This window comes from Diadema antillarum, unplaced genomic scaffold, assembly GCF_040938485.1.
Source record: "Diadema antillarum isolate AM-2024a unplaced genomic scaffold, OU_Dant_1.0 seq00000987_RagTag, whole genome shotgun sequence".
In the NCBI taxonomy this organism is placed as follows: Eukaryota; Metazoa; Echinodermata; class Echinoidea; order Diadematoida; family Diadematidae; genus Diadema; species Diadema antillarum.
The window spans coordinates 283,014-290,000 of record NW_027271827.1 but is presented as its reverse complement, the minus strand read 5'-3'; positions in this window follow the sequence as shown (position 1 = coordinate 290,000).

Genomic DNA, 6,987 nt, shown 5'->3' with positions numbered 1-6,987 from the left:
CATACGCACCATTTACCCTAGTACCCAATGAAAAGAAAACTGAATGGAGTGTCTTCACAAAACATTCAATAAATAGGCATGATAGGACTGAGATAGGTTGAAGAAGTGCTGAAAGAAGACTGCTTTTATACCCTTTTTCACTCTATAGCAGATCGTCTCAGTATACAAAGGAAAAAGATATGGTGAGGGGTATGCCTTCTCTTCAAGAGGTTGACTCAATATTCTTCTATCAATGAGAGCTAAACAGTACGCGTACTATTACTATAGGCATTAAACGTTGAATAACTAAAACACACACACTACTTTCATGCATTATTTAGTTATATACAGATCCAGTGTCGGATGACACTTGAAAACGCAAAGGAAACGGGTAAGGGAACGTCAGTAAGTATGTCAACTTTAGGTGTATTTCCACACCAAATACAAGTTTTGTTGAATAATGAGAGGAAAATCTAACAGATCTATCACAATAAGAAAATCCAGAAATTTTAAAGTTCCGTGCATTTTCACAAAGTACCACCCAATTTGCCAATAAGTGGAAGTTATTTCGCCACGACCTCACAGTCCTTCGACAACCTACACACAAAATGTCATCTCTTTGACATACTTATTCGAAAAGATCAACTTGGGTTTGTTTGTTTGTTTGTTTGTTTGTTTTTTTGGCATCATTTTTGGGGTAATACTTGTGCATTAGTGACTCTTATTTATAGAACAAAGAGGATAGATATGTTAATCATCGAACAAAGACTTTTTCTATTTGTTTGAGTGCAACCTATCACAATGTTGTTTGATGTACGCTGATTTGCAGAATAATCTAATTATGTGATTGTTTTCAATTGTAATTCGGGGAACATGGGAACTCTTGAATTTAACAACTTTTTCCTTAATAATGTCATCTTGATAAGACATGCATGTATTTATTTGTTTCTGTGACTTTACTTATCTATTGATGCAAAACTAAACATCGTATGGACTTTCACTTCAACATTTTCTTGTTTTAAAAAACAATGGCGTGAAATTCCATGATTACTAGTGACCGTTTACGGTCCAAAAAGTGAATCGGGAACATTTCAACGCTTAGCAGCAAAAAGAAAAAAAAAACAAATAAAACTAAAATACTTTTATTGAGAGTTTGGTAATATTTTAAACTGCGCGTTATAATATACTAGAACTTGCCGAACTTTCCGTTCCTAACTTTCTTCTATACACTCTACGTGTGCGCTTTTTATTTGCTGCCACAGGCGATACCCGCGTCAGAAATCGCACGATGTTAACGAAAAAAAAAATGACATGGAGAAAACATAATAATCAGCTTCAAAGCTGCGTGTTTAGCACAACAGCTCTTTGAAATTACCGAAGTAGTGCAATGACGAAGATATTTTTTTTCCAAGAAAAGGTTTTAATACGATTGCGCTTTTCATCAGGCATACAACTACGGTTCTGAGATGGATTTTTTTTTACTGCCTTATGGAGGCTAGAATACCACTTTAGCCTTATTTCTATTTAAAAAGGGAAACATATTGATCTCGATCGTGATTTCAATAAAAGTTCTTTTCCACTTAGTATTTATCTAATGGATTCTTCATGGTTAATACGTTTGATAGTCAATAGACTATATCTTATAAGAACTTAATCACGACTTGGAGATAGTCGCACCCTTGTTCCATTGAATATGATTTCTATTGCAATTGTGTATTCAGGTAGAAATGGATGCCAAGGGTCGGGGTGGAATGGGAAGAATGGGATAGATTCTTTGTGCACTTCAGGAACATGATATTTCCATTAGTACGTCAATATTGATCAAACGTGATGATCGATATGTTTGAAGTAAACACTTCCTCGCTACTTTTTAAAAGTTCACTTTGGCTGGTAATATTGCTTTCTAGAGAATGATACTCTCTCAATTTTTTTCTCTCTCTCCCTCTCTCTCTCTCTCTCAGTTTTTCTCTCTGAGTCTCTCTTTCTCTTTCTCTCTCATTTTCTCATTCTTTTCAAACGCGCAAAAGTCATTGTCTATTTCTCCCACAAGTGAGCAAGCATCAACCCATTCCTACCGAGAATCTGACATTCATGTAAATTTTGCATAGGACCAATAAGGTTCTGGCAGGTCATTTGGTTAAAGCCTGCATGTTTTATCCTGAATTTTCACACACACAAAAGATCAGACTCTCTAAGAGCCACCAGTCACGGGAGAGGAAAGTAAAAAACATTTCGCGTTTTTTTCCATGAAGATATCGATTTCAGGCTTTAATGCTGGATGGAGATGGTTAGCAAAACGAAATGGAAAGAGAGGTATAAAGAGATTGGAAATGGTTAAATAGACATCGAGAATCAAAACCTTGGATAGAAAAAGTATATTAGAAATCAGAAAATCTCCAACTTTACTTCTTGGAATTAAAGCTAAAAACACAACAATCCACTGAACTGTTCACAGTCGTTACGATTTTCAGGAGTTCTTGCAGCCAAGAATATGTATGTACATATTATGTTCTGCCTTTTTTTAATCGTTAAATGACTATCATAATTGTTATCATTTTTTCATTTCATTTATTGTCCATCTCATGGATATTTGTTTTGTCAACATGTTTTTTCCATTAAAAAATGCGATATAACTGCCATCAACAGTCTGAATCAAGACTTTTGCATTCACTGCACTATCTGGTGGAAAAGTCATACCACCATCCACCATCAACGACTGAGAGGCCCCCCGTATCCGCAGGATGACTACTGGCTTACCTGCCTCACCAGAAGTACATGGGGTCACCTCACCATCAAACAAAAAGCTACGATAGCTCTCATCCACCTGCTTCATCCTATCTTTGAATTTGGGAGATTGACTTTCAATGGCCTGTGTTTCTCTGAACGGGACACTGTTTTCGGGTAGGACACTTTTTGACATAACAAATCCCAAGTCCTTCTTTGTTTTGTTTTGCAACTTCCAACACTGTGACTTTACATGCCCTGTCTTGTTACAGTGAAAACATTTGATGACATTTGCACTTGTACTGGACCCTTTGTCAGATTGAGGCTTTGGTGCCGATGAAGTTTCAGAACTCGTGCCTTTTTCAGGACCAGCATTCTTTGGATTGCTCGACTGATTTTTGTCTCTCTTATTTCCAGAGAAATTCCTGAAAGGTGGTCTGTTGTCATTTCTGTGGGTCAGCTCATACTCATCAGCCATCAAGGCTGCTTTATGCAAACTTGTCACTTTGTGATCATCCAAATGTGACCTCACACTGAAAGCAACACTCTTTTTGAATTCTTCCAAGAGAACAACCTCACGTAGGTTATCAAAATCCTGATCCACTTTCAGGGACCTGTACCACCTATCAAACATCATTTCTCTTTCACGAGCAAACTCAACATGTGTCTGGCCTGGTCTGCGGTACGAATTTCTGAACTTGTGTCTGTACGCCTCTGGCACCAACTCATAAGCATTCAACACTGCTTTCTTGACTGTAGCATAGTCACGTGATTGCTCTTCAGAGAGAGATGAGTACACATCGGCTGCTTTGCCGACAAACACACTTTGAAGGAGCAAGGGCCAAAATTCCTGTGGCCAGTTCAAACTGTTAGCCACCTTCTCAAATGACACAAAATATGCATCAACTCTGTTTTCTTCAAACTTGGGCACCAATCGAATGTTCTTTGCCAAATCAAAATCAGAAGGAGCCCTTTCACGATTTCCAACAGCGTGTGCATGAGTCAATTCCATCTCACGCAATTTCATTTGCTGCTCCATTTCGAATTTCTTCATTTCCATTTCTCTTTGTTTTTCCCTTTCCAGCATTTCCATTTCCTAGCCTTTTGCTCTCTTTCCGATCTCATCTTCTCTTTCTCTATTTCCAATCTAGCTAGCTCAAGCCGTGTTTGATCTGAAATGTGAGCTTGATCTGAAGTGTCAATTTCTTCTTTGAGCTCCATGTGACCAGCTACTAAGTCAAGAATCTCTGCCTTTCTAGCACCTTGTGGAACATCCACATTTAAATGCTGTGCAACAGCAGTCAAATCACATTTGCGTAACCTTTGCAAATCTTTGAGGGACAAATCTGTCCTCTGAACAAATGCCTGAACATCCATTGTACTGATTGACATTGTCACACTGTAATACACACAATATACAATTGAACAATCAACTCAACTGATATTTTGTCTGTACCAATATTCTGGCTTCCGGAACGTTCCAAATTCTAAGTTTTGGCTTTAAATTCAATTCTCGGACACAAGCCCCCAATTTTGTTACGACCAAAATCACTCCGAGAATGATCGCACAAAAGAAACAATCAACTGATGTTCAGGTGGTTTATTAACAGTAATATTGTGGGTACAGACTGGTAATCGGCGTCATATCAGTACAACAATGATCAATAGAAACAATTACAAATCGGTAATGGAATCACTTACATGCATCCAAACTATCACAAAGTCGCTACAGTTCCCTGATAGTGTCCAGATACGATGTCCGATGCACAGACGAATGATCCTTGATGCACCGATGAATGATTCCTCTGACGTAACTCCAGAGGCGCAGGTTACGATAGTCCACGGTATAGATCCGGGGTAAAATCCACGATATATGTCCACGGGGAAACGTGCAGAATCCAAACGTTGTGACGACCACGTCCAGTTGAGGCGTTGAATGATGATTCACATAATAATGTCCAGCTAAGAATCCAGCCCACCACAGCTTTGCCGTAGCAATGTCCATTGACATAAAAATGGAGTCTCTCTCCAATGTAGGCAAATTAATTATCTGCAGGCAAAATGTCTCCCAGGCCTTATCTCCACAAACATAACAGGTCAGCAGGTAACACAGGACTGACTATAACAAGTCGCTTCAGAGCCAGAAGTGACGTAACTCTCAGAGCAGAGGTGTTGGGTACTCTGCCTACTGCAGAATTTCTCTGGCTTATATACTATCCATTCACCCCCTTCTAGCACATTCTATAACTCTCTCCAACCTACTAGCCAGTCCAAGTTCCAGGAAACCTGGATGACTCACTGCCTAACTATGTACAAAACACCATTACCAAAATTAACTACCAATCACTTTGGGCTACAGGGACAGTGCCTCACTCAGCCAAATATGTTAGCACTTCCCAGAACATTCTGGAAATGGGTGAAATCATTCTAGATTGAGTGAGCTATAATGTTTTTCCTATTCCATGCATGTACTGTATAGCTACATTGTATACCACCTAGAAAATTCTCCACTGATCTGGTCAGCCTGTATGTACTATATGTCGTCGGCGTTTTCACGAACCGACGCTATTTCGATTTTGGTCAAAATTTTCAAAATCGAGATATTGGTACCAAATGAAAGTGCTTTCAAAACTCTACCAAATCCCAAAATTTTAGATCACAAAATTAAGTATTCTTAATTTTATCAAAGAAAGAAAAAAACGACGGTACTCGAAATATCGAGAAATTGAGAAAAAGGGGTTTCACGAACCGACGCAGTAAAGATACGCCGGTTCGTGAAACCCGAATTGCTAGGGTGAAGAGCAATGCGGGTTTTACGAACCGTCGCAGTTGCATTATTTTGAGCTTTGTTCAACTTACTGGCCTAGAATTAGGTTTTGGCCCTAATCCAGATCTCAGAGTGAGAACCAAACCATCTGAAAGATGAATGACGACCTAAGCCAGCCCACTGTCCACGAGTGAAGTGAATGGTAAGCTATAATCCTATTAAAATCATGCTCAAAATAACAGTTTCAGTTGGACTACCATAACCATTAATTGCGGTAGAGTGTAGTCCCATGTATTCAATCGCGTGATGCTTATGAAGCCTAGTCTGTAAACGCCATCCAATTTCAAATTAGATCCCAAATCATATTATTTATAGTTTCTTTTCAACTTATGTCGTTACTTCTGAGACTACTGAGTACTGTAGTCGTAACGTCTGTGTGCAAGACATGCAAGATGTCAAAGTCTCGAAGACACTCATGGCTATGCCTTGACTTGAGTTGAAAATGAAATCATGAGATTGACGAAGTAGGTCTACTAGACTAAAAAAAAAGTAAAAAGTCTAAAAGTAAAACTCAAAGGAAGAGTAAAGAATAAAGTTAGACATGTTAGACTTTAACTTTCAAGTTTAACTATTAAGTCTAAGTTAAGACTTTACTTGTAATGCCAGTTACTAAAACTAAGATCAGCTGAAGTCTAAGACCAAGTCAAATTAACACAGAGTCTATAGTCTAGCTCTAGATCTACATCTAGACTAGTGGTAATAGTAGGTAGAGTCCACCCATTTTTTCCCCCAATTTTTACTTGTCCATTCCTGAAAAAGTTACTGGTCAGTGTCCAACAGTGATTTTTCCTGGTCAGGGACCGTCGGACCAGTGCCAGTGTGCAGCGTTGGTGTAGATGTCATCTATGACAGTATGTGGTCTAGTGATACTACCTAAACACTACGAGTAGTACTCTACAGGTTAGGTGGCTTTCCTGTACAGTGCAGTGTTATAGTATACTTGTGAATTCAGCCCTAGTACCGTACTGTGTGTAGATATGTGACATTATGTCTAACATTAGTTCGAGTGGAGTACCTTTGAAGCACAGCGGTGGGGCTTTTTTTCCCTAAAACTTGTGAATGCGGCCCAACCAAACGGCGTTTACATATTCACGCGTGATTGATAGTGATACAGTAGCGCTGTCGATTTCCACAGCACCCATACATAATCTTTTGTCCTTTCTTCTTTCCTTTTTTCCCTTTGTTCTTTCACCCTTTTTATTCTTGGAATCGAAGGACTTCTAAGAAATGTCCCTCGACTGATTTAACCAGGACTCTTGAGTCCTGGTAAACCTAACCTAACCGAGTAACCGTTAACATTTGTTAGGCCTAACATAACAGTAACACTGACTTAGCCCTGTATTGACTTTGTCTTTGGCCGACTTACTGAGATGGCGAGTCTAACTCTTTAACGTTAGTCTAAACGTAGTCGTTAGATCTGTCAGTGTCAGTGTCACCGGTTATTGTATATGGTGCCA